Here is a 23,297-nt window from a genome sequence, read left to right on the forward strand (position 1 = left end):
ATTGGGGCCTGCCAGTCAGAAAGTCCTGGAGCCAGTCACAGATGGTGGGGTGCAGACCTAGTGTAGACAGTTTGTCGGTGAGTTTGTGGGGGATGACTGTATTGAAGGCGGAGCTGTAATCCACAAAGAGCGTCCTGATGTAGGAGTCTTTACTTTCCAGATGGGAGAGGGAAAATAAAGACTCCTACATCAGGACGCTATTACACAGCTTTGTTGAATATTCGATTCTGATTGGTCAATTAGGGCATTCTACGGTCTGTTATTTCTGTATAGCAGACCGCTGCTATGATTAACAGACTTTTGTTATGGATGCCGTTCTGATCATATTCCAGTCGGGGTCCTGCATCACCCTGTTGGGGTTAATTTCTCAATAATGACCGTCTCACTGTACATTATCCCATACATAATATACACTATACCTGAGGATGGTATGCTGATGTGATTCTGTGCTTGACACCAAACTCCTCAAACAGGGACTTGTTTACCTGAATTAAGGAATTCAACAGTTATTAGGTTTCTTGTTTGCCAGTGTTAATCAATCACTGTTAAATGGCACATCTATATGTGTAAATACTCCACCTTGTTCCAGAATTCACGACCCTGGTCTCATCTGTCAAGATGACCTCAGGAGCCCCATGGGTGTAGAAAATGTCCATCATAGCCTGTGGAACATCAAAAGAAGCTAAAATCATTCTCCATCCCCCCGCCAAACCTTTCTGTCAGTTGTAACAACATTCTGCATTCACAATATGTGGCTACGCTGCAAATGTTGCTATGATTTACACACCTGTGATGTGGCAGTTGCAGTCTTGTCCTTGATGGGCCTGGCCTCCACCCACTTGGTGAAGAAGTCAGTTGCTGTCAGACAGAAGCGGTTCCCATTCTTTGAGGCTTTGAATGGTCCAATTAGGTCAACACCTAGAGTAGGGACAGAAATAAACACATACCCACAGGCCATGACGTTAGAGAGGTAGAAATGGCAATACAGTACATTAAGAAAATAATACAAATTAAACTATGACTTTGAGAGGTTGTAGCCATTTCACAGAACCCAAAAGCAAGATATCTCACCAATCATATGCCATGGTGAATTTGGTTTGATGGGCTTCAACTCTGGTGCCTCCGTTTTCACTTGCTCAAACCTCTGGCATGACATACTGGTTTTCACCTTTACAACACAAGGAGCAGATTTAATAATATGCTCTAGAGTAGAGGTGATGTTCTTTGCGTGTCACAGTAGTTTGAATGAACAATTACTTATATAAGGCAATCACTATAAATTATTCTCTCATTCAAATGACATAAGGGTCATTTGACCCCTCTTGTGGCGCTAGTAGTAAGTAAAAATGGCCCGGCGTTCCTAGTGTTAAATCTCATGTGCCTCAGGAAATATTAGAGCTGATCTGGATCAAACACAACTTGAACAAATTGATCACTTGCCCATTCCTTAACATCTCTGGTAATTCCCTTCCAGTAGAAGCGTTGGTTGATCTTGTCCAGCATCCTCTTGACTCCAAAGTGGCCAGCATGGACTTCTGTCAGCACCTCATCCTTCTCCTTCTCAGTGAGGATCACCCTCATTGAAAGGCCATTCTCCCCAAGGTAGTGCATACAATTCCCTAGAAAGAGGGAGAGTGTTACGGTACGGGTAACTGGGACCCAAGTGCAGGACGCAGGGAGGCGGAGACAGGGTAAAGGCAGGAATTTATTCGAAGAGCGTTCGGGAAGTCAGGCGGGCGGGGGTCTGGTAACGGGCTGGCAATCAGGTGGTCACGGGCTAGACGGTGGACGGGTAGTCAGGCAGGCGGGGGTCTGGAACCGGGAGGGCGATCGTGCTGGTGGGGGCTAGGCGAGGATCGGGTAGTCAGGCAGGCGGAGGTCCGGTAGCGGGTAGACAGGCAGGTAGCGGGAGAACTAGAGAAGGGGAAATGGGATTACTAGAGGGACAGGGAATTCGAGCAGGACTTGGTAATAGAGCGGGTAAGACGATACAAACTTGCTGGAAGTGTATGACGAACTTGGGCCGGCAGACTGGGGATCCCCGACTGAAATAGGGAACGTAGATTGCAGATTGAGGGAAGAGGAATCCGTTAAGCCCTGCCGCCGCTAGAGGTGGGTGTTGGACCGAGTAGCGGGACGAGGCGTAACAGTACCCCCCCCTCGACGGACGCCTCTTGGCGGACGCCCCACCGCAGCGGGATGATCCTGGAGAAAGTCCTGGATGAGAGATTGGTCCAAGATGTGGCTCCGGGGAACCCAGGAGCGCTCCTCAGGACCGTACCCCTCCCAATCTACGAGGTACTGGTGACCCCGCCCACGACGCCGCACATCCAGGAGTCGACGGGCCGTCCAGGCTGGATGATTCCAGTGGCGAGGGATTCCCCGATGTACTCCTCCATTGACTCACGTTCGGGACGGGAGAGGTTGAACAAACGGCTGCTTGGAAGGGGGGTTCCGGGGAGGAGATCGATGGCGCAGTCATAAGGGCGGTGGGGGGGCAAGGACAGGGCATGAGACTTACTAAAAACGGAACCCAGGTCGTGGTACTCCTCCGGAACGAGGGACAGGTTAGGGGGTTCGGATACGGACTCGAACTCCGTCGCCCGAGGAGCCTGAGCAGACCGCAAGCACTGGACAAGCAATGGGTACTCCATGACAGGATGCGTCCTGTTCCCCAATCGATCTGCGGGTTGTGAATTCAAAACCAGGGGTAGCCCAGAACGACCGGGGAAAAGGGGCTAGAAATCACCAGGAGGGATATGGACTCGTGGTGATTCCCCGACACGAGCAGGTTGAGAGGAACGGTGCGGCGTTCCACCCGTGTGAGGGTCCTCCCGTCCAGCGCCTGGGTCTCGATCGGGAGATCGAGGGGAATGGTGGCTATTTGCAGGCGCTTGACTAAATCCAGATCGATGAAACTATCATCGGCTCCAGAGTCCAGGAGAATGGAGAGCGGGAGGGTTAGGTCTCACCACAAAAGGACGGCTTCAAGGAGGGCGCGGGAGACCGAGGGATTCCGAGAGCGACTCGCCAGTAACCCCCGAGTTACTGACGAGCCCGATCTTTTCACGAGCGGGCGGGACATACGGAAATAAGATGACCCGAAATTCCGCAATAAAAACAGGCTCCCGATCGCATACGACGCTCCCTTTCCTCGGGCGTAAGGTGTGTGCGTCCTATCTGCATCGGCTCGGGGGAGGGGGTCCGCACATGGCGAGGAGGAACGGCAACCGGGAGGGGAGACCGCGTGGCGACCGGTGACTCGAAGGGGGGCGTGGCGAATGAGTGTGCGCTTCTCTCTCTGCGACGTTCGCGCAAACGGTTGTCCATGTGTATCGCGAGGGAAATCAGATGATCTAAGCCCGTGGGTTCTTCCCAGGAGACTAAACGGTCCTTCAGATCACTGCTGAGCGCATTTTGGAAGACCCCCTGGAGCGCTTCCTCGTCCCAGCCGCTCTCTGCGGCGAGGGTCCGGAACTCGACCGCGAAGGAGGCGACGCTGCGGGATCCCTGGCGGAGCTGCAGGAGACATTGGGAGGCCTCCCTGCCCCGGACCGGGTGATCGAAGACCTTCCGCATCTCGTCCGTGAAGGAACTGTAGTCGTAGCAAACCACGGACCCGCGTTCCCACACCGCCGCTGCCCACGCGAGAGCCTCGCCACTCAGCAAACCGATCAAATACGCTATTCTTGACCTCTCGGTGGGGTAGGTCTGGGGCTGCATTTCAAAAACTAGGGAACACTGAACTAAAAACGACCGACAGGATCCTAGGTCCCCTCCGTAACGTTGGGGGGCTGGGATGGTCGGCTCCCGGGGAGAAGCCGACGGACCCGGAACTGGGGCTGCAGGTTCAGGAGCGACGGAGGGTCGAGAACTGACGGCGTGGGTCAACTCACGGAGGGCGGTGGAGATCTCCTGCAGAGCCTGATCGTGTTGGCCCAGGAGAGTCCAGTGGTGAGCGATCATTCCCCTGAAAGCCTCTGCGTCTGCTGGGTCCATCTTGGCCAGTTCGTACTGTTACGGTACGGGTAACTGGGACCCAAGTGCAGGACGCAGGGAGGCGGAGACAGGGTAAAGGCAAAGGAATTTATTCGAAGAGCGTTCGGGAAGTCAGGCGGGCGGGCAGGGGTGGACTGGCCATCGGGAGGTTCGGGAGATTTCCCGAACGGCCGGACGATTTCAGGCCGAGCCGGGTGGCCGTAATTCTTTTTTATTTTATTTTTTATTATGATTATTATTATAGATTTATATATTTTTTTTGTTGTAAAAGATGTAAAAAAAAATGAAAAAGTTAAGTAAGCTGTGATTTGGGGTGGCCTGCTGCCGGATATTTGCTTACAGCGCGAAACGGAGCTCTTGCCTGAACTTGAAACGGGGCCTATGTATTACTGTCAATTAAGAGGGGGGAGCACCCCCACAGTGTATGGGGGCAACGCGAGCGGCCAAAGCGAGCGGCCGAACGGCCCCTCCCAACTTGGACTGCTCCGCGGTCTGTCATTTCTGATTGGCTCAGCCTGATACACGGCCGGGTCACTTAGCCTACTTCTCGTTGATCTCACTGAAGTTACACAGAAATACGAAAATGTCAAAAAGGAAAAAAGGTGGTGGAGAGGAAAAAGAATTGGGTGGCGCTCCGAAGTTGAGGTTGAAAAGGAAAAAAAATGTTAGAGCAAGACGCAGCCAAATTAGCTAAATTAACCGACCTTTTCCGTGTTAAATTCGTGTCAAAGTTTAAATTTGTCGCGCCACAAATCCTCGTGAACGCGCTCGCCTGTGCACGGCGAAAGTGTGGCGCGACAAATCAAAAACATTCACCCGATACGCGTCTATACGTTCACTTTGTATGGGATCTTGTCGTCCCGTTGCGTTTGGTGTGAACGCACTGGAGAAGTTTCAAGACAGACAGCCAAAATTGACATTTTTATTCAGAAAATAGCCGGTCCTTTTGCTTCCTATAAAAATCATGTTTGTGACACTGGATATCGATATGGATACGTCATCTAGCCTGCATGTGGAGGGCCACATAAGGTAAGAAATTGGTTTACGTAAACGTTGCTGCTGGTTCTGTTTGCTCGTGATGACCTGGCCAAAGGTTACCCACGGTCCTAAGAGATTGTGATCTGATTCTGGTTTGTGCTCCAGTTAGTATGCATTGTATATATAGATTGCAGCTAGTAGCAGCTACACACGGTGCGATTGCTATGCCAATGTGGTTATAGTTGGTTTTGTCTGATTGAGATATGTGACGACTTGGAGCCCGGTAGGCCTATCCTGACATAAATATGTTCTCGCATAACCTGTGTGATTATCCTAAACTGAAGGGGATTTTATTTGCGGACAATTTTCTTATGATGTTGTAACGAGTGAAGGCTACATTGGTCCTTCGCAAGTGTTTACTGGTGGTCAGGATTTGGCAGATGCAATTCTCCTCTGGGTGCTTGTATTTTTCTTCTTTTTTTTAATGCAGCATAACATATGCTACCAGCAGCCCTTGCTCGTCTTCAAAAGGCTGATCCTCAGTACCTCGTTTCATTTCGTACCCCCTTTACAGTCTGGCATTGTTTGTCTGGTAAACTGGTTTGTCTGGTTGATGTCAAGATAAGTGTTAAATTGCCAACACTGTTCTTAGTCCTGTGTGTATTAGTATTAGGCCTACATATCCCGAGCCAATACCCTGGTGTTTCCAACGCCGTTTTGCAAAACAAGCCAAAACACAAACTGTGGTTTTCAACTTTTATTGTTCGAATAGGATCTTCATAGGGCTGGCCCGAATGCCATTTTTCAGGCTTCGAATACTCGTTGGTTTTTACGAGCGAATATTCGAATACTCGTTCCAGAAAAAAACACTATCAAAAACAACATTAATAATCCTTATATACTCCCTGGAACCGATTTTGACAGTATCTGAATATTTTGTTGAAGATTGAATAGCTTTTGAACGTTAATTAGTAGGCCTAAGTAGGTTGAAGTTCCTTTGTTTTTCCCCGTGAAAGCGAACAGCTGTTGCTCCGTTCCAAATCAGCTGTTCTCTGCCATCTCAGCCCTTACGCGAGCTTTTCAATTCATCCTGGAACGTGCATCTTTTCAGGGAATTTGTACAATAAATCCATAACAAATACCGAATATTGATTGTCTTATGTGTCCATATTATATCCATTATATTGACCGGGTATTCCCAGGACGCTCACGCTCTGCAGCAAGCCAGTCACAGTTGATTGGCGCGGCGCTGTACAGCGAACGTAAACAAACAACTAAGCTAAGGTTTTAAGTATTACTTTTCCTCCAGAGATCCCGCTAATGTTGTGTTATAAAGTAAAGGGAAACAAGATATCTATTCTTCCTCCACCTCTCTCGCTTCTCTGCTTGGTGTCGCTGACGCTTATAGTTTGCCTCCCTCCCTCGCTCTGGTAAAGTCACGTACGTGAAAAAAATAAATAACGAAGCTCCGAATACTGATTTAAGCTTCAAATACTAATTTTCCGAACCTGTATTCGAATAATTTCAACACCTGACAATACACTATACAGCATATTGTAATGCAGCGTTGAATGGATGAATAGCTTACATAAGGGTACCCAGCACTTTTCAGACCACACTCAAGCTTATGGTTATTGTCCCCACCACTTCTAAAAACAAACTGACGCCCTTGAATACAATACAAATATAAAGTTAGCAACGCTAATAAATGTAATTTGTAAGTGTAAGTGTTATCTGTCTTGTCACGGTCAATGTTATCGGTCTTGTCTTGGTCAATGAACAAGTGCGAATGAACGAGCTTGAAGGTTCGCGAAAGTTCGTGAACCTTTCACGTCATTCGACGTGATCGTCCGTTGCCAAGCAACGGACGACGCGATCATCTGTTGCCAGGCAGGTTTTGAATGGATTACGTATGGATGACGTGCCCGGTACAAATTTGGCACCCGGTACAAATTTGGCGTGACAGGGGCAGACGAAAACATCAGATCTGTGTGGAGCGACGAGGAGACTGTAACCTTCCTCAAATTAATACATGAAACAAACATCAATGTCATATTTTCATCGTGTTTTCTACATTGTTTTTCAACGTTTTGAGGTTTGATTGGCGCTGCGCCACCTACTGCTTATCTCGATGAACCAACTTTTGAGCCACCAACCGAAATTAACCTTAGCATAAGTATGGGAATGTGTAGTGACATGGTATTATCTGTGTTACTGCGTGGTGGTGAAAATGGCTTAAACACCTAGCTAATAATACTTTCCCTGTTTCCCAGAATGGAAAACCACCCTGGCAGATCACAGGCCCAGGTAGGGTATTGGCAAATTTTTTCAAATTTATATTTGTTCATGGTGTTGTAATTGTGGGAAATAAGAGATCAAATATGACTTGTTTTCCAGTATTATCCTGTAGTTTTGTACAGCTTGTGCTTTACCGGAATCAATTGTTAATAACATTTATGCTATGCTCTGTATGCTACAATGTTACGCACCTTAACTCCCATTCCAGTATGACCAGTGTTCAGCAACTGATGCTGCTCAGCATTTCATGTCCTTGCTCACCAGAGCAATTCCTGAAGATCGTAGACAGGGTCAGAGTACGAGTGTGGAGAGACCTACTGTTTCGTTTGAGATGGCCAGGTAGAAAAGCATAAGGGCCAGTTCAGGTGTTACACAATGTTGCTAAACATTTCCATTTGCCATTGTGATTCAAGGCACCTGCAAACATGTTTCTTCCAAAAATAACCATACACAGTTTCTAGATATTCATATGATTTGCAAATTGAATTAATTCATTACATTGAATGACCTAATCATTGCTGTTGTGATGGAAAATCTACATGTTGTATTGTTTTGGTCTATATGAATTTAAGTTTTGTTGCTATTCTGTGTAATTTTATATAGTGTCTGCCTTCTGGGCTCCTTTTGGGTCATTTAAAGTGTAAACCGTCAAGGGTAGAGTGATACATTTTTATTGCCTGCCCTTTCCTATGTTTCTTGTCATGTAAATCACCCTCCATGCAATCCTCTGATGTGTGGGCCTGTTTTCTCGACCCCCTGGTTAGCGTCAACCAAGCCAGGGGTTTAGATGACACGGCCGCTACCCCCTCCAATGGCATTCCCCACAGCTGCAGTTGTAAAGATAACCATCTGGTACACAAAGGCTTTTGGTATTGGGGGACCACCCCCTAATAAACCCAAACGAATAAGAACTCATCGATTGGAAGACTCGGTGGACTTGTCTGAGCGTACCTTCAGAGAATGAAGTAACACGCAAAGAGAAGCTCCCATCTGGGGCCCCAGATTATTGTAATGTATGCCTGTTATGTTGTTTGTTGATGCATGTTGTGATGTATCTTTGTTCGTACTTTTAATACAAATATATATAACCACTAATTGTCAACAGTATTGTGTGCTTTTTGCATCTAAATATCTCATCTGCTTAGACGCAATATCTGATACAGAAATTGCCACGACAGTTTGGGGGCTCGTCCGGGATATCTAACCTGAAGATTCTATGAAATATCAGCTTCCAATACAGGTCTGAGGATTCGTTCTCAGTCCCAAAGCTCTGCTTCGCCTCCAAGTGGTTACCAAACCAGAGGTCGAGGAAAGGGTGCCTGTGGGGATAAACTAGTGGTTCTTCAGTACGATATCCAAAGGAAAAAAGAATTCGAGCAGGTGAGATCACAATACTGTTAAAGCTTCAAAATAAAATCCGTTACAGAAAACGGTATATAAATGTTTCGGTAAACGTAAACTTATATCTGAACTTAGGCCTCGTTCAAAGAAACTCTGTTATAGGAACATGCGGTAGCTCCGTTTCGCTTCCGTCAATATATATATAGCTATATAGGTAACAGAAAGGGCAGCTAGGGTCTGTCAGTGACGGTAAAGGGAAACCCGTTGAAGCGCGGTTGGTGTTATATATATATATAAATAATAATAATAGGTATTCATTAATAAATATATGTATATGTGTGTAGTAACAAGGAGGTTTCGGCGATATTAGATAATTTGTTAAATAATAACTAGTGTAAAAGGATAAATAATAACTAGTGTAAAAGGATCTAAAATATGGGGAACAAATCTGGAAAAACTGAGATAACGGGACCTGCGAAGGTGATGTTGGAGAAGCATGGTGAATCGGCTCTGGAGGGTTTAAAATATTGGTGCAAACTGGGTTTTCCTGAAATGGGGAGTTTTAGCTTAAAACGATTACAGGAGTTAGAGAAACGATTGTTGGAGTCAGAAATGAAAAAGAAAAGTTCCAAACTATGTTGGTGTGCATTTTATTTGTGGGAAAGAGAGGGCCAGGATAGAAAAAAAAATCAGCCAGGGACAGAGAGCGTAGAGAGTGTAGGGATTTTTAATCTCAATGTCACCCGAGATATAGACCCGGACCTGGACTGCACCGGCGGACCGCGTGCGAATCCCCCATCTCCTCCCCCGTATGACAACGCCCATGAAGCCGCCTCATCGGACAATCTCTACCCTGACCCCGAAGAAGAGGAGAAAGCCCCCGCTCGCAGCGCGAGAGAAGATAGGCCTGCAACTCGTAGCCAGAGGAAAGCTCCACAGCAGGCGACGGCCACACCGACCAAGCGGGAGCCCGTCGCCAGCCACTTGAGGAACCGGGGAATGGCGTTCTCCCCAACTCCTCAACATGGGGACGTGATGGATGGACAATTCCCCATGATCGAAGTACTGAACCCCCAGGATGGCAGACCAGCATACGTTTTCCGTGCATGGAGACCCAGTGACATTAAGGACATAGCGGAATGGCTCCCAGACCCATCTGCAGTGGGAGGGGCTGCCTTCGCCACAGCCCTTCAAGAGTTGGTCCAACAACACAAGGCCTCCATCAGCAAAGTTCGCCAACTCTGTACGTACAGCCAAGGCGACATGCCCGGGAGGGACGAAGCCAAGAAGCTCCAGCTCACCCGACTGGAGGCCCTGGAGAATCCTAAGCCCACCCGTCGCACTTGCAACAGAAACCAAAGAGGCGACCGGCCGAAAGAAAAGAGAAAGGAGAACGCCGGACGATGGAACTGTCATTGTTGTGGAGCCAAGGATCATTGGGTCAAAGACTGTCCGAAAGAAAAGAGAAAGGAGAACGCCGGACGATGGAACTGTCATAATTGTGGAGCCGAGGATCATTGGATCAAAGACTGTCCCAAGAAAAAAGAATCGACAAAGACAATGGAAGGGCCGGCCGGCAGTTCGCACCTTCCTGTGAAGTGACTGTGAATCATCCAAGAGGCGGAGGTGGAAGGGGGCATTCGCATTGACGGGACGCAGGAGCAGACCAGGTCCAAGGAGGAGGTATGAGCACCATAACACAAACACAACGCACACAAGCACCACATCCAAATTATTGTTGTATGGTTCACCAGCCTTAAGCGAGCTAATCAGCTAAATTTTATTATTAGATATGGTTATTTTAAACAAAGGGCTATTGTAGACAGTGGATACTCGATTTTTACAATCTATCACAACCAATATAATGGTCAAACATATCACACAGCCATGACATGACCCCAACTGACCCAGACTAACCCCGACTGACCCCCGACTGACAACAGAAGTGTATTGCCTAATATTGAAAATGCAGATTTTTATATTATGATATTTTGTAAATGTTTTATGGCCAAATGGCAAGAAGGTGAATTAATGAACGTATGAGAGAGATTGGAAGAAGTATGTGTTATGGAAGGAGAAGAGATAGATGAGAACGTAAGGCAAGACAAGATAAGGAAAGGGGTGGGGAGAGAGATAACCCATCTGCATCGAGTTTGTTCAAATAGATCCGGACCTGGACAACGCTCCTCCCTCTCCTGCTTTCAGCCCGACCAGTGGCCCAATACAGTGCAAATACCCCACGTCACGACTCCTCTTCATCAGACTTTATGAAGTTACAGACCATGGGAGGCCCACCTGAAGAGCTACGGAACGGTCTGCTGGACGACACAAGGAGACATTCCAGCAGGACCAACAGCACCAGAGTGGTGGCCTCCATGGTGCCTGTGTAGCCACATTGAAGTGGCCTGAACAAAGAGACAAAGGAGGGTCTCAGAGACGGGAGAGACGTGGGGACAGGCACTTCAAAGGACAGCCCGGGATGCGGATGAGAGGCAGGAAGCAGAGAGAGAGGTGGAGGCGTGTCCAGGCGGAGGGAGAGAAGAGCAGTGTACGGAAAGTATCACACTAGACACAGCATTACTGTCTATATGAGTGTGTGATAGTTTCTAAGAAGTATATCTGAAAGGTTTGAAAGTTATTAGGAAAAGTAGTTTGAAGGATCAAAGACAAGTAGAAAAGTTGAAAGTTAAAGAAATGTTTTTTTCAGAATTAAAGTAGAAGGTTTTTGGTGCACTCGCAACAGAAAGCCATGCTTACAGGCCTGGGCTTTCCCTTATTATGGTAAATTGACGCATGGGAAAGTCCATGCGTCAAGAGGGGGGATGGGGAGCCCACAACAACAACCTTGAACAACAACCTTGGGTATACTAAAGCAAACCCAAGGAAATAATTACTAAAAAAAAAAATTATTAAACAAACCCCATGTAGGTCCCCCAGAGACATCATGAAGGACAATGGGAAAGAGAAGAGGAATACCGTTTAAATGTTGGGTTATACTGTGTAATATTAATACTGACTGGATTGACAATTAATGTTTAGAGTAGTAAACATTAAGTGCTTGCCAACTACTCATGTGTTTGTATCACGGAAGCAGCATTAAGGACACATCAAATAAGAATATTTTTGTTTAGAAATGTTTTTAAAAGGTAGCCTTGTTTCTTTGTTTTGGTTTTCTTTTCTGTTTTTATTTTTATGACTTTTGAATATATGGAAACAGATGACTTGATTGTGATGTTAGGTGATCTTATGCTACCTTCTGTAAAAGCGAACGGTGGTATAAATAGTCTGAACAACCTCCTATAAAAGCGGAGAAGTGCTGATGGTCGGACATGATAGATTTTTGAATTTGTGATTATAAAATAATCAAAGGGGGGATTGTGATGGAAAATCTACATGTTGTATTGTTTTGGTCTATATGAATTTAAGTTTTGTTGCTATTCTGTGTAATTTTATATAGTGTCTGCCTTCTGGGCTCCTTTTGGGTCATTTAAAGTGTAAACCGTCAAGGGTAGAGTGATACATTTTTATTGCCTGCCCTTTCCTATGTTTCTTGTCATGTAAATCACCCTCCATGCAATCCTCTGATGTGTGGGCCTGTTTTCTCGACCCCCTGGTTAGCGTCAACCAAGCCAGGGGTTTAGATGACACGGCCGCTACCCCCTCCAATGGCATTCCCCACAGCTGCAGTTGTAAAGATAACCATCTGGTACACAAAGGCTTTTGGTATTGGGGGACCACCCCCTAATAAACCCAAACGAATAAGAACTCATCGATTGGAAGACTCGGTGGACTTGTCTGAGCGTACCTTCAGAGAATGAAGTAACACGCAAAGAGAAGCTCCCATCTGGGGCCCCAGATTATTGTAATGTATGCCTGTTATGTTGTTTGTTGATGCATGTTGTGATGTATCTTTGTTCGTACTTTTAATACAAATATATATAACCACTAATTGTCAACAGTATTGTGTGCTTTTTGCATCTAAATATCTCATCTGCTTAGACGCAATATCTGATACAGAAATTGCCACGACACTGTTAGCAATAGTGCTACCATTATGTCACAAAGTGGTATTGTAATGATATTGCTTCAGCAATTCAAATTCTGTTCTTAATCTGATTTCTGTTCTGACTGCAACTTAGTGACATTAAGATTGTTCTAAAAATCATATAGATCCTTCCCTGGATTTTTCAAACGCAATGGAAAAAACCGAAGTCAACCTTTAGAAGACCAGCAAATGTTGTGAAGACGTGGAAGCCACTTGAAGTACCATTTTTCTTGCTTGGTTCAAAAACGGACACAACCCCATCCATATCTGCCGAGCTGGAGCTCATGCAAGCAGGGCTGGGAAAGAGGGCGTTGTCTATCACATCTGACTTAACGCATGCAGAGGTGGGATGTCTGATGAACTTAAGCACACATATTTTGTTCCCAAAGTGTATCAACAGTATTGATTGTGTGGCAATAGAGATATACTGTCTAAATTCAAGCTGTTGACTTTTTTTCTTTCCTATTTTCATTAGTTATCCAGTTCACTAAGGACAACATATCCGAAGATGAATGATCTTCAAGACAGATGGCTTCTTTTCAAAGCAGCAGGTGCACTTTAAGTCACCACTAGTGACATTTCCCAACAGCAAGTTATTCATCGAATAGAGAAAAGATAAATGCACTATGCTTTAGGGTTATGCACCATTAATTGTTGCGTTGCTTTCTTTAAAAGGCGGAAATGGAAGGAGAAAACTGTCTGCAATCGCATTAGAGGCAGAGGGATACACTGGTTCTGTCATCAAAAGAGCCTCAGGTGGAGGAAAACAGCTGTTATATATATATAGTGCCCCTCCAAGATGAGTTCGATTTAACACCACTACCAGCAGATGCACCGGAATTTTCTCATATGCCAACAGCAACATGCAAACAATGCAAGACAGTGATGCCATTGCAGATGTTGGCTCTGCACATTGACCACTGCAACAACACATCAAACTCGGAAACTGAGGTAAAACTGTTTCCTATGTCACTTATGCATGTGGGATCAAAGCTGTAAAAGTCCAGCTTCCAGTTCTAACTTCAGGGTTATCTGTTGTGATGAACTCCACCCCCAACCTCAGCTTATCAGTAAAATGGCATCAATGTACAGGAGGCAGATGTGGTGTTCCTGGAAGAAGCAACATCTCCTAACCCAGTCCTAGGACCTTGTACAGACGCACCATGGTCCAATGAGCAACATTGCTTTCAGCAGGTACAGCAACTGAGTCAAAAAGGAGGATGGCATGGAGGGCAACAGCCAAACAATGTGTCATAAACATAACGGATACATTCTACGTTCTTTACAAAGTTGTCAGTCTTTGTTGCACTTCAAAATTATCCCGTGATATTTATGCCTTAAAGCTGCCTAGTTTAACTTATTTTCATTAAAATACACTTACATTTTCTGTAAGAAGAAGAATGTAAATGAGTTAGAACTTAGTGAGCGGGAAGGGAGTGGGCGGGGAAAGCTTTGTTTTGAATCCACCGCTTATTTTGAAAATTCGCTCCTACTTATGACTCAGACATAATCTTCCACACTGCAGGTTTAACAATTCTGTTCTCATTTTCCATGGGCCTGCATATAGGCAGGTGAGGTCCAATGTCCAATATGCACAAGAACATTTCCAGTGTCAGACATAGAACTACATGCAAGCTTCTGCGGTGAAAGGTGACTGTGGGTCAACTTGCATTATGTATCTTTGTTTATAGGGTTGCTCGAATTCCTAGGCAGTTCCAAGATGGCTCTGTGCTCATCATGGTTATGATGGATTTTTACACAAACATAAAATTATATTTATCTCACAGGTCAGATGTCAGGTAATAGAAAATAATCTAGAACTGTATGTTTAAAGGACAAGTATAAATGTATTCCTTTTGTTTTTACAGTAGTATGGGAAAGGATCTTTGCCAGCTTGACATAGTCAAGATATGCTCCGATCTGGATCATATATCATGGTAACCAATCTGGTCGTGTAACATTTCATTAATTTGTTAAAATACAGTGCATTGTGTAGTTCATTTGAATAATTTAGAACTTTCAACAGTGAGGAAAATGTTCTTTATTGGGTAAAGGAACAGATAGATTGTAGCAAGACCTTTGACATCTGTGTGGCCAGAGACGGTATGGTTGAAAGAGGTCTTAGGCCCCGTTTACACGAGGACGCTTGCGGGTAAAAACGACGAAATATTTTATCGGAAGTGCCTTTCGTTTAGAGGGTGACAGCGTTTTTGGGGCATGAAAACGCATAAATCTGAAACCACCCTCCAGAGTGGAAAAGTTGAATACACTCAGCCGTAGCGTTTTTTCGTCTACACTGCCAAGACGCAAAACACTGCTCAGATCTGCTCACGTCGCGTACGCGTTTACGTCACATACATGTGCCAGAACCAGGAAATAAACAAACATGTCAGATTATTTCCATGCGTCGGACCTTCAAGCTGCTCTGGCAGCTCTAACAAGCATACAGGAGTATTTCCACGAAATGTACAGGATATGTACAGATAGGATTACTGAACAGAGAAGGATCTTTTGGTTTTTGCGGCACGGATAAGAGAAGAAGGAAGATTCTACGCATGCGCTCAGACATGGCGGTGTTGTGTGATAGTGTATCACAGCACCACCTAGCCGCCTGGCATGCATACCCAATTGAATTCCACACATTTTTTCGCGTCACCGTATGCACGCAGATTTCCTCCCGAAAGCGCTCGTCTAATCGCGGAATAAAAAGTTAAGACGCAACGCCACTTTTGCGTCTTCTGTTCAGACCGTCATCGTGTAAACGTAGCCTTAAACTCTGGAAGCGTTGAAAGAATGGCGGTCCAGTGAACCCTTTGAAAGTCTCCTCCCTGGGAGAACCAGGGGTTGACACTGGAGCACTAAAAAAAGAGTTCCTGTCCAGTGAGTAGTATGCTGTCATCATTAATTTAGCAGATATGTAGAGTATGTTGTAGAATAGCTGAAATTAAATTTTTCACAGTTGCTATACCATTGTCAAACAACTGGAACGAAAGCTCTGCTGTTGGGTGTATTTTTGCTGCATCCATCCATTTCCCAAAAAGAGAACAATAACTGCCTGTGGGCTTCTGCAGGACACAGTATCAAAGTGGTCAGAGCTTGAGAAAAATTTGGCTAAATTCTTGTTTTTTAGATGTTTTCCCCCAGCTAGTCTAATGCTGTTTTATCATTTGTTTTTGGCTGTAGCGATGGTTGCTGGGATCGAGAAGCGACTATTTGAAGGCGAAAGTGAGAAGGGCAAAGTACCCAAGTATTCCCTCAACGATTTGGACAATGAACTGTTCAAGTATGTTATTCTTATTTCTAAAACGTATAATTACTGATTATTGTTATTATCTGATGGACACCTTTGCAATACTTTCATGAGTGAAAATATGTAATGATACTTGGGTTCCTTTACAGTTTGCCTAGAGGGGAAGTCAGTGCCTCAATCTGTTTTTCTTTCAAACTTTCATGTTCATGGCAAATTGTTAGAAAAACATTCAGAACAGGGCTTGAAATGTACCAGCTATTTTAAATATTCTGTCATATTTTAAAGGTATAATCTCCTTCAGTGTATGTGTGACAATAGATGATAGAGGTAATGCATAAATTGAAGTAAGCACCTGAGATAAGTCTTCTAGCTGGGGTGTTATCTCAATATTAGTACTTATAATTGCCAATTTCTTTGTTGTCTTTCATCCAGAGTTGCGGGTGAAATATTCGGTGTGAGCATTGCCCAAGGAAGACCAGCACCACGGTTTATGCAGGAGTGGTGTTACCACTACCTCGTCACTGGGAACCTTAAAACTGATGGTGTGCATGACACAGAGTTGTCACCATTAATCAAAACGGTACGTTGGGTAAATCGCTTCAAGCCATCTTAATGAGGCCAATATTTTTCCATAATGTTTGCGCTCTTTTGATGTTTATGGTACATAGAATAAGTTCAAAGTAAAGTGATCCAAGTTTAAAACTTTGCAAACGATGTTGCAGCTGTGTTAGGCAGTATCTCAATATATCCTAAGGTTTACTAAATTCCAATTCATCAATAAGTTAGTTTCTTGCAATAGCTTATTTCCTGTTGACATCAAGCGACTGACAGACTAGCCTCACTAAAAAAAGTATCTGATATAGCTGTAAACCAATAATGGTAAATGTGTGAGATGTGTGATAGTGTAGATGTATAAAATAAAAGTTGTGAATACATAACAAATGAAAGCTTAATTATTTTTGCTTCTAAATCATTATTTTAGATTCAAGATGCATCTGACCTGTCCCTCTACGTTGAAGAAATCCTGGATTGTAGCTACAATGGTCAAATCAACATTGACCATAAGGAAAGCATATTAAGGTTTGTTAACTATAGGAGTAATATTACATTATGGATGAATTATGTAAAGGTCAATAGTAATTTAAGCCATGCAGTAATGTTCATTCATTAAGCAGGAAATTTGAAGCCGATCAAGGTTTTGTGCTGCAAAATCTTTGACGGCTTTGAAAGGGTTTTATCATTATATCATGCAAACATCAGTGTTATGGCTAAATTTCAGTTGACATCATAATTTTAAATGGCTGTCATAAAATGTATTATATTCCTTTTGAAAGGGCTATCGTACTGCATGTGACCACAAAACGCACACCAATGCTGCAACAGATGCGTGAAGAGCTTGAGGTGTACAACCTGATCAAGGTCATGCAGATAAAGCAGAATGAGTGTCGCAATCTCTTTGTCGTATGGGGATGATGACAAGGTGTGTTGTAATTCAGCTCTGGGTATTTTCTTGATTTTTGCCATTTAATGGCATAACCAGGGTGCGATTTGTGAAAAAACCAGAGGGGGGGATAATTTTGAGAAACATTTTATTCAGGAAAAATAACCACACAACAGTGTGAAAACTTATGAAAACAGTTGATCTTGTGACCTTGTGTATCTAAACCTTACACTTACGCTTCATAACGTAGGCGGTAGGCCTATTTTGAACGCGAACTTAACCACTGCATTTGCAGAAATATTTTCTCATAGCTAATATTGTTTTTAAATGTGCCAAATAAAAAAAAAAATTTTTTTTCCCCGATATCAGTTCAACAGAAAATATGAAATACCACAATGTGCTGTCAAGACGTTTTTTTTTTTTTTTTATGGGTTAATCGGGTAGACTATAGGTCAGACTACGAAAACAGTCCGCTCTGATGACGCACTTCAGCCTCTTTTTTTTGCTTTCCTGTTGGCGGATCGATAGCAGCGTGGTGACCCTGCTTCAACCACATCTCTGCAAATCTGCGGGCCGGGAAGGAGGCAACATCTGGTGCATTTACAGAGATGAAAAGCAGATTGTGCAGTGTGGACACATTCATTCTGTTTCTGCCATCTGTAAGAATGTGGTTCATGGCGCTTTAACCTCTTTCACACTCGGCTGTGGACACTGGGAGCGTGGAGACAGCGGTGAGAACTTTGCGCATGCTCTCTCCTGTGACACCGTGACATTTAAACTCTTGGAACTCCTTCAGGAGTATGGGACTGGTTGCGGCCCCTACAGCAAGAGTTTTGTGTATGGCGAGAAGTTTTTCATCGCCGTAGAGGATGCGCTCGTCTTCATCAGATGGCTAGTTTGATGGATTTAGAGCGGCTGCGGCAGAGATGATCCCGTTGTCATCCAGCCTGCGCTCAATGTTGTCAGCCAGAGAGACAAAAAATCGCTCGCAAAACACCTCTGCCTTGCGCAGCCCCCCATCACCTGGCTGAGACACACTGACCCCCTTGAATGTGGAAGATTTTTCAAATTCCTCCCTCATGCATTTTGTGTTCACACCGTCGGCTTTCCTCATTGATCTCAGTGCGCTCAGTGCCACGCCCACCTCAGTGTTGGCACGGACAGCTGTTGCGTCAGCGTGTTGGCACGGACAGCTGTGTATTTTGGTTGTTAATTATTACGATGTAATGGTGAAAATACTTTGGGTGGGGGGGATAATTTTTATCCCCACCGAGGATAAAAAATAATTCAGCAGAGGGTAGGACGTGTAATTCCCACCATCCCCACCGGCAAATCGCACCCTGGGCATAACCTTTCCTCAAGTGCTAAATGGTATTTCCTAGAGCTGTCAGTTAAACGCGTTATTAACGGCGTTAACGCAAACCAATTTTAACGGCGTTGAAATAATTATCGCCCGATTAACGCAATTGCTTTATTTAAAAAAAATACAAATAATTTTTATTTATTTTTTTCTTTGGCTCAAAACATAGAAGCAGTAGCCTGACTGCTATGTTCAAATGACATTTGTTCAAAACATCCGTTTAATTGCACTATAGGCTCTTTTTTTGTATCGTCCTGTTTTGATCAGTATATGCCAATGTTGTTATCAATAAAAAATCATTTGCACAAGGCAAGCCGATGCACTTCACCATGTTGATAAGATAATTAAAATGAGAAGAATTATGGGACAAAAAAATCAAGGGATATTTAGCATAGAAAAATAATTTGCGATTAAACGCGATTAATCGTGAGTTAACTATGACATTAATGCGATTAATCACGATTAAATATTTTAATCGCTTGACAGCTCTAGTATTTCCATATCATCAATACCCAGTGGCGATTTAAGGGGTTTAAAACAGGTAAAAAAAGTTTTATTTAAATTGTTGTCATTTATTTGAAAATAGTAATATTTACATCCCAACAGAAGGGGGTACAAATGCACCCCCTGCACCCTCAGTAAAATCGTTACTGTCAGTACCTGTGTATGAGTGATGTTGGATCCATCTTGATCTGTTGAGCTGTAATTCTCTTTTGTTCTCAGGTGGACTCGCATTATGTTCTTTCACACCTGGCCCCAGAAATGAGCCCACATGGTTTGACTAAACACGTGAAGGAGTCATAAAATCTTGGAATACTTCCAAGATTTCCTCATTGAAATTGAGGGTATGTAAAACCTTCCATAAAAGTTCTGATCCCCTAAGAAAGTTTGATATAGCTTAGGAGATCCTACACTGATATGTACGTCATAGATGTATGAAATCTGGATTTTATGCCTGAAAGTTACGTATATGATATCCAGATTTCAAAAAGTCTTCTTGGCTACTAAGTACACTGGTACAGGGAGTTTTGCGACTTTTTCAAGTGACCATTGAAAGAAAGTGTATCTCGGCAGTAGCGCAACACATTTTCATGATGTGGATATCGAACTGTCAGCAAAAAAGAACTGGTTCCATAGATATGACGTGCTCATCAGTGTAGGATTTTGTTGGTGATTTTTGTCGTGAGAGTTTTATATATTACAAAATATTGCTCTGCACTTACCTTGTTGGTATATTTAAAAGCTTTGAAAGTTTGTCACTTCAGAAGAAGACATTGATTCTAACATCCCCTTTTCTTTCAAAGACACACAACCAGAAAATGAGGTTGAAGGAGAGACACCCTCTGTGCCCATGGTGATGCAATGGATGACTGGGCAAGCATTCAGGCATTTGCTTGTCTCAGAGAGACAGAAATTCAAGACAGCGATAGTATTTGACCACAACTGTCTAGAGCACATGCCAGGTCACACTGTATGTTATCCTATTGTTAGTGCTTGCACCAACACAGTTACACTTCCAACAGCTCATCTGATAGATTACGATTCCTTTAAAACCAACCTGCAAACTGCCATTAAATATGGTGCAAGCTTTGACAGACTGTAGCTTGTAAACTCTACTCTGTTCTAGTCTACTCTGTTCTACTTAGTTTGTTCATCTAGTCTTTTCCCATCCATATCTAATTCTCTTGTTAGTTCAGTTCTTGCCACTCCCCATTGCAATGACATCACCTCATGTTTGGGTTCAATCCTGTTCTAAGTAAGCGTTTGTAACAGACATTAAGAATCCAAACATAATGTCTTAGCGTTTGAAATAATGTCAGTTATGTCCAATTGTCATTGCGAAGTGTATATTAATGTGGTTCAAAACAATATGGCACACATTTTGACAAATGTTCTGTTCTGATTGAATAAAAAAAAAAACATTGCACTAAACTATTTGAGTTGTATGAATACATATGTGAATTTCTAAATCTCTTAATTTTGCCTTATAATGCTGTTTTTAATTACAGGCAAGTCAAATTTAGATAAACCAAAACACTTGTGCTCGAATTGGGCTTTATTTGTGCATAATTCACATAAATGCTGGTTGAGAAAGTGAAAAACTTTGTTAGAATCTGAGGTAATTATGGCGGGTTGGAAATATGCATTCATGCATATCAGAATGTTAGAGTCCAAAAGCTGTTCTAAGAGCATGCAAGTAGATGTCCCGACCAAAGGATGAGGACTCGGTGGTGGGGTTCACTTGGTGCTGTAGTGCAGCAAGTCCTTCAGCTGACAGGGGGCATTGGATGTCTGGTACAATAACTCCATGCTCAGTGTTGTCACTTTGCTGTTCCTGAGAGGGTTGCTCCTCAGCTTGCTGGATCTGGAATGAACAATAAAAGCCATCAATACATCAGACATCAGATTACTGGAAAGTAGAATGATCATCTTCTACACCCATATATCAGATCAGAGATCACAAATAGTCTTCATGCCCTGTTTACATTAGGATGCCGTGTTTTAATTTAAGTTTTGCTTCCCCCATCCGACCCTTTTTGCAGGTTAGTCTCATATGACCTTAAACATACCTCTACCAGGTCTGGCTCTGACACAGGTGCTTGCAGCATCCCGATCATCCATAGCTGATTCAGTGTCAGATTTCCCTCTGTGCGCAAGGGGTGACGATTCCAGCTCTCCGTAAAATGCTGCAAATCTAATCGTAGTCGTGGTATGAAGACATACCCCACACAGAAGAGGTGGACAGCAATGGACAGGTCAATAAAGCCCTCTTCCTCCAAACTGTGGAGCACGTCGTAGTACTGACACGTTACACTCCACACATCTCTCCATGGGCGTTCCACTCTAAAAACGAGCGAGGGGATACAGATGAGACAAGACCGTGTAAGGCTTTCACTACACTGAATTAAAACCTGAAAATGTCCACTATTAAAAAGCAGCAACACCTGAAAACAGTCATTACAATCAACAATCAATTTAGAACTGCAAAATGACTTCATGGCATATTCGATTTTGAAACTGATGGGATTTAATATTAACATTCGTACTTTTTACCCGAGGGGTTGGTTTATTTTACTCTGGTTATGGACGCTTTTTCCAGCAATAAAGCTGCCATGGGCTGTTCCTCGCACAGTTAACATGCATCTAGCGATGTCTACATTTTCAACCCCTTGATCGGCTCGAACTCAGAAAGAGAAAGACAAGGTACAAAATAATATATTTTACTGCGTTAGAAACAAGCATAATTTCCCCTTATTTCTTTAATATTACAACAGGTCTCTTCTATGCCACTGAATTAACTGTAAATGAGTGCAGGTAAGCCCCAAAATGTCATTGAATTGAAGCAGAGAAGTGATCAAACATTCACTACCAGTGACCCCAGCTGTTGGGAACATGGATTGGTATTTTGTTTGTTTTTAAATAACTCATTGCATTTTATTTCTAAAATTATGTGTGTTGACATTTTATCGTCATCTTTCATCTGAACACTAATTTAATGCGCTTGCCTTGATGGCCATCCATTTTTCCGAACTCCATCCATGAAGAATCCAAAAGCCGTCTCTGCTTTGTTATTCCCAGCAGTGTCCAGGTAAAAGATCTGTAACGAAGCGGGACACTTGTGTAGTAGTTCTCAAGATAAATAGTGAATGACGGATTGAAAAAAGAAAGAAAAAAAACATTACCGTCCTTGAAAAGCCATCCATTGCTCCAAAAATGACTATGTTGTACCTAACAAAGAGGTAATTTTTATACAGCACTGATATTACGATTGGGTGACATAAAATCACCAATGATTAGAAATAGTTCAGTAGGAGAAATAACACCTTATCAACTTGTGGTTTGTGTCGATGTGGACAAGAGACAAGGGAGCGGGAACAGAGTACGTCCGTCTTGCAATGCATGACAGCTGGACCATCCTGGCAATTATTCCTGCACCATCCACACGCTGCAATTACATCTTTTACTCTTCTCCATGAAATCCGATGCCCCATTGCTTGTAGCGATCCTTTCACTAGCCTGTAGCCAGCATGGGGCATTCTTGCCTTTATAGACCTAACTTTCAGATCTAGCACATCATCTGATATGTCAGAATAGCATTTTCTGACAGAGAGGTTATGCTCTTGCATCCGTCTATACAGAGTTGACCTTGAAATCCCATGGAGGTCACTCAAAGAAGTCAGTGGCAACCCAGTGCTGAGTAGATTCAGGAGGGTCTGACTTTCTATGTTTAGCCGGGGTCGCCCCACACTCCCACTCCATTCAACCACAGCTACATCATCCAATAGTGGAGGGACAATACTCTGTGAGAGATAAGCGCTGATAACTTCAGACAGCTGTTGTAGACTGTCTACCACACACTCAGGAACGTCAATATAGGCTGCCCCAGCTCGAAGAAACTGCAACTACTGAGAGCAAACAAAGTGCAGGTATTCAAGTCAATGGGTTGCTTATATTAAGGTGCATAACATTTTAATGTGATCATACAAGTGCTTTGAGAAGCTAGTCCATAGTCACATCATCTCATCCATGCCGCCCAGACTAGACCCACACCAGTTTGCCTACCGAGCCAACAGGTCCACAGGAG

General features: G+C 43.7%; 3 long non-coding RNA genes across 3 annotated transcripts; all 3 read left to right on the forward strand.

Moving 5' to 3' along the window:
* The first annotated feature begins 12,648 nt into the window (after positions 1-12,648).
* Positions 12,649-13,423, forward strand: LOC130385479 (uncharacterized). Its single transcript, XR_008896021.1, has 3 exons — positions 12,649-13,005; positions 13,137-13,212; positions 13,337-13,423. It is a non-coding gene; the product is annotated as an uncharacterized LOC130385479 (long non-coding RNA).
* A 62-nt stretch (positions 13,424-13,485) lies between these two features.
* On the forward strand, positions 13,486-14,362 carry LOC130385481 (uncharacterized). Its single transcript, XR_008896022.1, has 3 exons — positions 13,486-13,612; positions 13,754-13,855; positions 14,229-14,362. It is a non-coding gene; the product is annotated as an uncharacterized LOC130385481 (long non-coding RNA).
* A 1,339-nt stretch (positions 14,363-15,701) lies between these two features.
* Positions 15,702-20,469, forward strand: LOC130385477 (uncharacterized). The gene is made up of 5 exons (XR_008896019.1): positions 15,702-15,944; positions 16,344-16,491; positions 16,894-16,991; positions 19,436-19,557; positions 20,017-20,469. It is a non-coding gene; the product is annotated as an uncharacterized LOC130385477 (long non-coding RNA).
* The last annotated feature ends 2,828 nt before the right edge of the window (positions 20,470-23,297 follow it).

This window comes from Gadus chalcogrammus, chromosome 7 (genome assembly GCF_026213295.1).
Source record: "Gadus chalcogrammus isolate NIFS_2021 chromosome 7, NIFS_Gcha_1.0, whole genome shotgun sequence".
NCBI lineage: Eukaryota > Metazoa > Chordata > Actinopteri > Gadiformes > Gadidae > Gadus > Gadus chalcogrammus.